The sequence below is a fragment of the Mandrillus leucophaeus genome, unplaced genomic scaffold, assembly GCF_000951045.1.
Source record: "Mandrillus leucophaeus isolate KB7577 unplaced genomic scaffold, Mleu.le_1.0 Scaffold1166, whole genome shotgun sequence".
Lineage (NCBI taxonomy): Eukaryota > Metazoa > Chordata > Mammalia > Primates > Cercopithecidae > Mandrillus > Mandrillus leucophaeus.
Window position 1 is genome coordinate 174,892 of NW_012099943.1, and position 10,251 is coordinate 185,142.

Sequence of the window (10,251 nt, forward strand, 5' to 3'; positions counted from 1 at the left end):
AGACGGAGTCTTGCTTTGTTGCCCAGGCTGGAGTGCAGTGGCGCAATCTCGGCTCACTGCAACCTCTGCCTACCGGGTTCAAGCAATTCTCCTGCCTCAGTCTCCCGAGTAGCTGGGATTATAGGCGCCTGCCATCATGCCCAGCTAATTTTTGTATTTTTTAGTAGGAATGGGGTCTCCAACTCCTTATCTCAAGTGATCTACCCTCCTCGGCCTCCCAAAGTGCTGGGATTACAGGCATGAACCACCACACCCAGGCGGTTGATTCATTTTTCCCATCAACTCTCTGACATAGTTGTTGCTGCCCATTTGACAGATGAGGAAACTGAGGCTTAGAGAGACTGAGCCACCACCCTACAGATGACCCAGGTCACAGCGGGTCCCCTCAACCCTACCAGAGTTGTTGACATGTACCCTCACCCTGACAGGGTGAAAGAGAATTGCACACCAGTCGCTGACTCTCAAAATCCATTGTTCCCCCCACCACCCAACCCCGGGCTTGGCCTGCAGCCAAGCACCAGGGCAGAGCTGAGGCCCAGGGCGGCCCTTGATCTGGGCCGAGAAGCTGAGTAGCTGAGTCATCTCTGAGAAGAACATTCCCATCTTCAATCGCTGCGGCTGCCTGTTGTGGACGCCCGGCTGACACGGGTAACTTGATCTGTTTACTCTGGGATTCCTAAGCCCGCAGAGTGAGGCCCTCACACGGGGCCTCTCCCCGGGCATCCTGGGCGAGGAGCCCTGGCCCAGCCAGAGCCCTGTTCCAGCAACAGACCTGAAACCCCAAGGCAGACGGGGAGGGAGGGTGCAGGAGGGGAGAGACACTTTCAGGTAAATTTGCCTGGCAAAACCTTGTCTGAGACGTCAGATTTAACCAGCTAAAGTAGCAGAGAGAAGAGAATTACAAGCATTTTTTGTTTAATCTGTGGCACAGTTCGCCATCAAATAAGAAAGGGGGGTGCCAGGCACGGTGGCTCACACCTGCAGTCCCAGCACTTTGGGAGGCTGAGACGGGTGGATCACTTGAGACCAGGAGTTTGAGACCAGCCTGGGCAACATGGTGAAACCCTGTCTCTACTAAAAATACAAAAATTAGCTGGGCGCGGTGGCAGATGCCTGTAATCTCAGCTACTCCAGAGGCTGAGGCAGGAGAATCGCTTGAACTGAGGAGATGGATGTTGCAGTGAGCAGCGATCACACCACTGCTCTCTAGCCTGGGTGACACAGTGAGACTCAGTCTCAAAAAAAAACACACAAAGGAGGACCTTCAGGGAGCCACCCAGATGTAGGGGTGGGGCACGAGGAAGCCCGGAATCAAGTTTGGAAAGCTATTCTGTGTTGCCTCCTTCAGCAATGCAATCCTGAACAGACAGTGGCCCAGCCTACATTTACATACACCTAGGGATGGGGAACTCACTTCTTTCTGGAGCAATTAATTCCATCTTGGAGTAGATGATTTCTAGAATCTCTATGTGGCTTCCGTTTTTTTTCCTTTTTCTTTTTTTGAGACGGAGTCTGGCTCTGTCGCCAGGCTGGAGTGCAGTGGTGCGATCTCGGCTCACTGCAACATCCACCTCCCCGGGCTCAAGTGATTCTCCTGCCTCAGCCTCCCGAGTAGCTGGGACTACAGGTTCGTGCCACCACGCCCGGCTAATTTTTATATTTTTTAGTAGAGATGGGGTTTCATCATGTTGGCCAGGATGGTCTGAATCTCTTGACCTCATGATCCACCCACCTCGGCCTCCCAAAGTGCTGGGATTACAGGCGTGGGCCACCGCGCCCGGCCCCCTTTTGGTTTTTAAGAAACAGTGTCCCACTCTGTCGCCCAGGCTGGAGTGCAGTGGTGCGATCATAGCTCACTGCAGCCTTGCACTCCTGGGCTCAAGGAATCCTTCTGCCTCAGCCTCCCAAGTAGCTGGGACTACAAGCATGCACCACCATACCAGGCCAATTTAAAAAAATCTTTTTATGTAGAGACAGGGTCTCACTATGTTGCTCAGGCTGGTCTTGAATTCCTGGCCTCAAGCCATCTTCCCACCTTCACCTCTGGAAGAGTTAGGATTATAGGATTGAGCCACCATGCAGGGACTCAGAGTCCCTTGATTAGCATTTTAAGGGGCAAGAATTTTAGCATGGAATAGATCATCTTTAGACAAAAACCCAGGATCAGAGACGGGATGGGATCTGCCAGAGGTCACACCTCATACCCAGAGGTCACACCCTGCACAAGCCAGGACCAGAACTGGGAAGATCTTTCACCTCCAGCAGTGGCCCATCCCCCTGACACCCACCCAGACTCTTCCTGGGTCCACCTGCTGTGTGCCACTCGATTCACCATGCCCCCAGACTGCCCTTCACCAAACCCTCTTCGATCGACCCCTTGGGGACCTCAAATCTAGCCTTTTTCATCCCTGCTGTCATCTCCCAAGCCTCTTCCTGGGTCTCCTGAGACCCCGTCCATCCACGCTATACAGTACAGGCAAAGGCACTTCTCAAAGCACAAATGTGATGACCTCGCTCCTTGGGTCAAGCACCTTCCGTGGCTCCCACTGCCTCCATGAGAACACCAAGGGCCCCGGCATGGCTCCCAGCTCTGTGATTTGGGCTGTTTCTGTCCAGCCCCCGTGTGGCCACTGCTGGGCCCCTCCTCATTCCTTAGTGTGCCATATCCTCCCCGTGGGACCCTCACTCCACTCCCCAGCCTTCAGGTCTCAGGACGGACACCTTCACGAACCACGCTCCACTACGTCCCCTCCTCAACACTGCCCACATCTCCCCTCCAACCATCAGTGCCTATGTAGGGAGGTGTTTGGCCATTAGGTCACGGCTGAAGTTTACCAACTCCACCCTGGTCTCAGCTGCTGAGTGGGCAGAGACCAAGGCGGCTTCGTCACTGCTACCCCAGCTCCCAGTTCTGGGCGAGCCTTGCAGTATTTGCTGATTGACTCTGCACCTGCCTTGGGTGCCAGGGGGTGCTCCTGGCCTGTGGTGATGTGGGTGGGGGCACTGGGAGCTGGACAGGAGGGTGGTGCACCAGGCAGACAGAGCATCCCCTGCTCACTATGGAACCTCGGCCCACTCCTTGTCCTGGCTTCAGTTTCTCCAGTTGTACAGTGAGATGACTGGTGTGGGCAATCCCCGAGGGGTCACGGTCCCATGCTTCCCACATATCCAATTACGGAGAATGTGATAAAGGCCACTGAGTCTCCCATCACCAGGCAGGCAGGGCACTTTCACGGGCTGAGGACCTACAGACGCTCACACCTTCCAGCTCGCCCAACTATTGTGTGGTTGGTGGTTAGGTGCGTGGGGATTTTTTCTTTTTTTTTTAGACAGGGTCTTGCTCTGTCACCCAGGCTGGAGTGCAATGGCACCAATCATAACTCAGTGTAGCCTCTATCTCCTGGGGTTCCGTGATCCTCCTGCCTGAGTAGCTGGGACTACAGGCGCGTGCCACCACACCCAACTAATTTCTTATTTTATTTTATTATTTTTTATTTCTGAGACTGGGTCTCACTCTGTCACCCAGGTTGGAGTACAGTGGCAAGATCTCAGCCCACCGTAACCCCTGCCTCCCACATTCAAGCGATTCTCCTGCCTCAGCCTCCCGAGTAGCTGGGATTACAGGCACCTGCCACCAAGCCTGGCTAATGTTTTTACTTTCAGTAGAGATGGGATTTCGCCATGTTGGCCAGGCTGGTCTCAAACTCCTGACCTCAAGCGATCCACCGCCTTGGCCTCCCAAAGTGCTAGGATTACGGGCGTGAGCCACCACACCCAGCCTAATTTTTTATTTTTTATAGAAACAGGATCTTGCTATGTTGCACAAACTGGTCTTGAACTCCTGGCTCAAGAGATCTTCCTGCCTTGGCCTTCCAAATTGCTGGGATTACAGGTAGAAGCCACTGCACCCAGTCAAAACATGTTTTTAATCAGATAAAATGTGAGCCTGGGCCATGATTTCTTATAGATATGTATTTTTTTGTAACCCCAAAGTCGGTTTTTACAATTGTGGCATAACTTGCTATAATAAAATGTACAATTTTTAGGTGGACAATTAGATGCCTTTTGGCAAGTGTATATCCCCCACTTAACCAGTACCCGATAAGCATATTGGACATTCCCATCATTGCAGAAAGTGTTCCGTGCTCCTTTCCCAACAACCGGAGGCAGCCACTGCTCTAGTCTCTAGTGCCATGGATTCATTGTGTCTGTGTTATGCTTCAAATCCATGGAAACATACACATTGTGTACTATTTTCTGCCTGGTTTATTTTGCTCAGTATATTATTTTTGAGATTAATCCAGGCTGGGTGCAGTGGTTCATGCCCATATCCAACATTTTGGGAGGCTGGGGTGGGACGACTGCTTGAAGCTGGGAGTTCAAGGCCAGCCTGGGCAACATAGTGAGATCCCATCTCTACAGGAAAAAAAAAATTAGGTGGGCATGGTGATTAGTCTCAGCTACTCAGGTGGCTGAATTGGGACGACTGCTTGAGCCTGGGTGGCAGAGGCTGTGGTGAGCTATGATCGTGCCACTGCACTCCAGCCTGGGTGACAGAGCGAGACTCCATCTCAAGAACAAAACAAAAATTAGCCAGGCATCATGGCATGCTCCTGTAGTCCCAGCTATTTGGGAGGCTGAGGCAGGAGGATTGCTTGAGCCCAGGAGGTCCAGGCTGCAGTGAGCTATGACTGCACTACTGCACTCCAGCCTGGGCAAAGCAAGACCCGGTCTCAAAAAAAAAAAAAAAAAGAAAGAAAGAAATTCCCTCCGTCGGTAGGGCTGAATGACCTAATACCCTACAGCAATAGGAACACAGACTGTCTTCTGCATTTTGAAATGCAATGTGGAAAGAAAAAAAAAAAAAGCACGCCTCAGAATATCACAGGCTGCCAGGTATCCTTTCCATACATATAAATGGGACAAAAGCTTTTGCAAAAATCAAGGGGAAGATAAATGCAGGTAGACAGCAGTTACCATCAATGTCATGGTTGCTGTGGGGGGCATTGTTATTCAAACGATAAACAAACATAAAGTAAAAGCAGGATCCATAAGTATGTCACGAACCAAAAATTATGAGTCATCAAATTCTGCACGCCTGAGGTCCATTAAAAAAAAGGAGCCTGGTGAGGTGGCTCCCGCCTGTAATCCCAACAGTGCAAGGCTGAGGCAGGAGGATCGCTTGAGTCCAGGAGTTCTACACCAGCCTGGGAAACATAGTGAGACCCCCATCTCTACAAAAAAAAAAAAGAAAAAAAAAAAGCTGGGTGTGGTGGTGTGCACCTGTGGCTCCATCTACTTGGGAGGCTGTGAACCCTGGAGTTGCGGGCTGCAGTGGGCCATGATTGTGCCACTGCACTCCAGCCTGGGTAGAGCAAGACCCTGTCTCAAAAAGACAAAAAGCAAAAACAAAAACAAGATAAAAGGGTCTGAAATGTTTGAGGGTAGGTGACAGTAGATGTGACCTGGTTTTTTTTTTTTTGAGACAGGGTCTCGTTCTGTCGCCCAGGCTGGAGTGCAGTGGCGCAATCTCGGCTCACTGAAGCCTCCCCTTCCCGGGTTCAAGTGATTCTCCTGCCTCAGCCTCCCGGGTAGCTGGGATTACAGGCACGCGCCACCACGCCTGGCTTATTTTTTGTCTTTTTAGTAGAAACAGGGTTTCACCATGTTGACCAGGCTGGTCTCGAACTCCTGGCCTCAAGTGATCCACCCATCTCGGCCTCCCAAAGCGCTAGGATTACAGGTGTGAGCCACTGCTCCTGGCCTAGATGTGATCTGTTTTAAGCAGCTCACTTTGGCTGCTTGGAAAAGAATCGTTTCTACAGCTCAGGGAAGACCGCCCTGTTCAATCTCTAAACACCCCTCCCGTGCTTCCTGTCTGGGCTCCGTCTTCTCTCAAGCAGGGGAGCCAGGCTCAGGATCTGTTCTGGTCAGAGTTCTCCAGAAAGACAGAACCACTAGGAAATAGATAGAGATCCATAAGAATGAATTTATTAGGGGAATTGGCTCGTGCAATTATTGAGGCTGAGACGTCCCCCGGGAGGGCATCTGCAGCTGGAGACCCAGGGAAGCTGGTATTGTGGCTCAGTCCAAGTCTGAAGGTCTCAGAACCAGGGAAGTCAATGGTGTAACTCTCAATCCCATGCCAGAGGCCTGAGAACCCGGCGTGCTGCTGGTGCAGAGTTCAAAGCCTGGAGCCCCGAGTCCTGATTTCCAAGGACAGAAGGAGGAGGGTGTCCCAGCTCCAGGAGAGAGAGAGAGAAAATTCAGCTTTCTCTGTCTTTTTGTTCCACCGAGGCCCTCAGCTGACTGGATGGTACCTGTCCACGCTGATTCCAATGGCAATCTTTCTGGAAACCCCCTTGGATATACCCAGAAATAACGCCTTACCCGTTATCTGCACATCCCTCCATCCAGGCAAGCGGCCGCCTAAAATGAACCACTGCAGGTTCCATCCACTGTGGCCCAGAGAAGAGACCCCAGGGGATGCAGGACCCAGAAACCAAAGCCCCTGGGCCTGGCCGAGTCTGGGCTGACACCGAAGCAGACCACAGCCTCTGTGCCCTTCCAGCTAAGAGCCTGGAAGGATGGCCAGGAGTGTCAAGAGGAGCCGTCCCAGCCATCACTGCCACTGAAGTCAGCAGTGCCTGCTAGAGCTCTGCGAGGGATCGGGGTCAGGACATAGATATGCTTGTGTTTTTGCAGCGGGTTCTGGTGGTGGAGGAGGAGGAGGGAGAGGATCTCGATCAAGGAAGAACTTGGAAACGTCTAGAGCAGGGGCTGGGAGCGGTGGCTCATGCCTGTAATCCCATTACATTGGGAGGCTGAGGCGGGAGGATCGCTTGAGGTCAGGAATTTGAGACAAGCCTGGCCAACATGGCAAAACCCCGTCTCTCTACTGAAAATACAAAAAATTAGCCGGGAGTAGTGGGGGGCGCCTATGATCTCAGCCACTGGGGAAGCGGAGGCAGGATAATTGCTTGAACCTGGGAGGCGAAGGTTGCTGTGAGCCGAGGCACAACTGCACTACAGCCTGGATGACAGAGCAAGACTCTGCTCTGAGACTCCGTCTCAAAACAAACAAACCAAAAGAAGCGTCTAGAGCAGGGGTTGCAGCTCACAGGCCTGCAAAGGGCAGGCAGCTGAGATACTCAGGTGAAGAGATGCAGGGCTGAGACACAATTTGCCTAGTAAACACCTGGGAACATTCTCCACCTTCACGAAGAAACTGGGGGCCCCTCTGAGTCTGTTTCTCTTCCTTGCACTTTTGGGAAGGAACAGTAGAGGCATCCTTTCTGTACCCAAGGAACAGGGCGGTATGAGTACCACGACAAACGCACCCACGACCTGGCTTCCGTGTCAGGGGACACCCGGGAGTGGAAGGAACTAAGGTCACCTGGGGCCCCCTCCCTGCTGAAAGGTGGGGGCGGGGGGGACAGCTGCCACTTCACTCCGATAAACTGTTGCCATACGGGCCCTGGGTTGAAGGGTCTCCCAGTTTTTCAAGAAAAGATGGAAGGCCAGACTTGTATGCTCTTTCTCAATGTTTAAATGCTGGTGGAATTTTTTGAAAACACACTGGGTGGGCCAAAGAAAACAAGCCTGGCCTAGAGATAGGCTGTTTTCCTTTCCTGGACCCCCAAAGGTGCTTCAGTGCCTTGGGTTTTAAGGGCATCTGACTTCCTGGATGGTAATGAGTGGCAGTGTGTGACCAATGGTGAGGTCAGTGCCCAGGGCACCAACGAGGTGGAGATAAGTTCCTGTAGGATGACTTAGGGCTCCAGGGCTGCCTTCAAGGTGGGGTCAGGAGTTCGAGACCAGCCTGACCAACATGGTAAAACTCCGTCTCTACTAAAAATACAAAAATAAGCCGGGAGTGGTGGTGGGCACCTGTAATCCCAGCTACTTGGGAGGCTGAGGCAGGACAATCTCTTGAACCCGGGAGGCAGAGGTCGCAGTGATCTGAGATGGCACCACTGAACTCCAGCCTGGGTGACAGAATGAAACTCCATCTCAAAAAAGAAAAAAAAAGAACTGGCCAGTGACCATCAGCCATCTCTGGACAGCAGATGAACAATGAGCAATGAAGGCCAGAGGCCAACAGTGAGAACAGCTTAACATCAATTTTTGTAAAATATTATTAAAAAAAAAAAAAAAGTCCAGGCGCAGTGACTCATGCCTGTAACTCCAGCACTTTGGGAGGCCAAAGTGGGTGGATCACTTGAGGTCAAGAGATCAAGACCAGCCTGGCCCACATGGCAAAACCCCATCTCTACTAAAAATTCAAAAATTGGCCAGCTGTGGTGGTGCGTGCCTGTAATCCCAGCTACTCAGGAGGCTGAGGTGGGAAAAGTGCTTGAAGCTGGGAGGTGGAGGTTGCAGGGAGCCGACCTCACGCCACTGCACTCCAGCCTAGGTGACAGAGCAAGACTCTGTCTCGAAAAAATAAATTAAAAGAAAAAAAGAAAACCAGAGAGAAAGAATCTTCTCACTGCTCCATCTCCGTCTTCCCCAGCCACTGTGAGAGGGGCCTGACTCCCCGTGGGGGTGAAGAACCAGAGGCATGGCCTTCCTGGATCACACAAATTGCCTGAATTGCTCTCCCTCTGGCCACCTGTCCCTGCCCTCTGCGGGAGAAAGGCCCAGACTGCAGGGGAATCTGCCCTCCCAACAGATATGTGTGTCTGAGGACTTGAGAACCTTCCTTCTTCTATGGGAGGATTTAGGGGTCCTGGATTTTTTTTTTTTTTTCTTTTTGAGACAGTCTCACTCTATTGCCCAGGCTGGAGTGCAGTGGCGTCATCTCAGCTCACTGTAACCTCCGCCTTCCAGGTTCAAGTGATTCTCCTGCCTCAGCTTCCCAAGTAGCTGGGATTACAGGTGCCCGCCACCACGGCCAGCTAATTTCTGTATTTTTAGTGGAGATGGGGGTTTCACCACATTGACCAGGTTGGTCTTGAACTCCTGACCTGACGTGATCTGCTTGCCTCGGCTTCCCAGAGTGCTGGGATTACAGGCGTGAGCCACTGCACCCGGCCAGTGCTGGCTTTACAGAACACACACTCCTTGGTGGCATAAACACAGGGGAAGATCCTAACGGTTGAACTTTTTTGGATTTAAAGTCAAGGTCTCACCCTGTTGCCCACGCTGGAGTGCACTGCCGGCCTCAAACTCTTGGGCTCAAGAGATTCTCCCACCTTGCCCTCCAGAGTAGCTGGGACTACAGGCATGTGCCACCATACCTGGCTAATTTTTAAAAATTTAAAAATTTTTATCGAGATGGGGGTCTTACTACATTGTCCAGGTTGGTCTCCAACTCCTGACCTCAAGTGGTCCTTCCTCCTTGGCCTCCCAAAGTGCTGGGATGACAGGCATGAGCCACTGCACCCGGCCAAACCATTTGTATTTCATGGGCTATTCTAGGAACACGTGTGGTGTGCAAGGCAGGGCCTGCAGTACAGGTAGGAGCTGTGCTGTCCAAAAATCACCACCTTCTCCCAGACCCACATTTTTGGAAGGGGGCATAAGGGGAACGTGATCAGAAGCACCACAGGCAGTATCTGAACTCAGCGCATGGCCCCTGGGGCTCTGGATATGGGAACCTTCTGTAACACTGAGACCTGCAGCCGTGGTTTTTTTTTTTTTTTTTTGAGACGGAGTCTCACTCTGTCACCCAGGCTGGAGTGCAGTGGCGCGATCTCGGCTCACTGTAACCTCCACCTCCTGGGTTCAAACAATTCTCTGGCTCGGCCTGAGTAGCTGGGATTACAGGCACCTGCCACCATACCTGGCTAATTCTTTTTTTGTATTTTTAGTACAGACAGGGTTTCACTTTCTTGGCCAGGCTGGTCTTGAACTCCCGACCTTGTGATCCACCCCTGCAAGCATGTTCTAAAGACGGTATCCAGCTGGGTGTGGTGGCTTATGCCTGTCATCCCAGCACTTTGGAAGGCCAAGAAGGGCTGATCACTTGAGGTCAGGAGTTCAAGACCAGCCTGGCCAACATGGCAAAAACCCATCTCTACTAAAAATACAAAAAAGTTAGCTGGGTGTGGTGGTGTACGCCTGTAGTCGCACTTACTTGGGAGGCTAAGGCAGTATAATCGCTTGAACGGGGAAGGTGGAGGTTGCAGTGAGCCAAGATCACGTCACTGCCCTCTAGGCTGGGCAACAGGTGAGACTCTGTCTCAAAAAAATCCAAATAAATAAAGGTGGTATCCGTGTCTCAGTGAGCATCACTGAAGGAGTCAA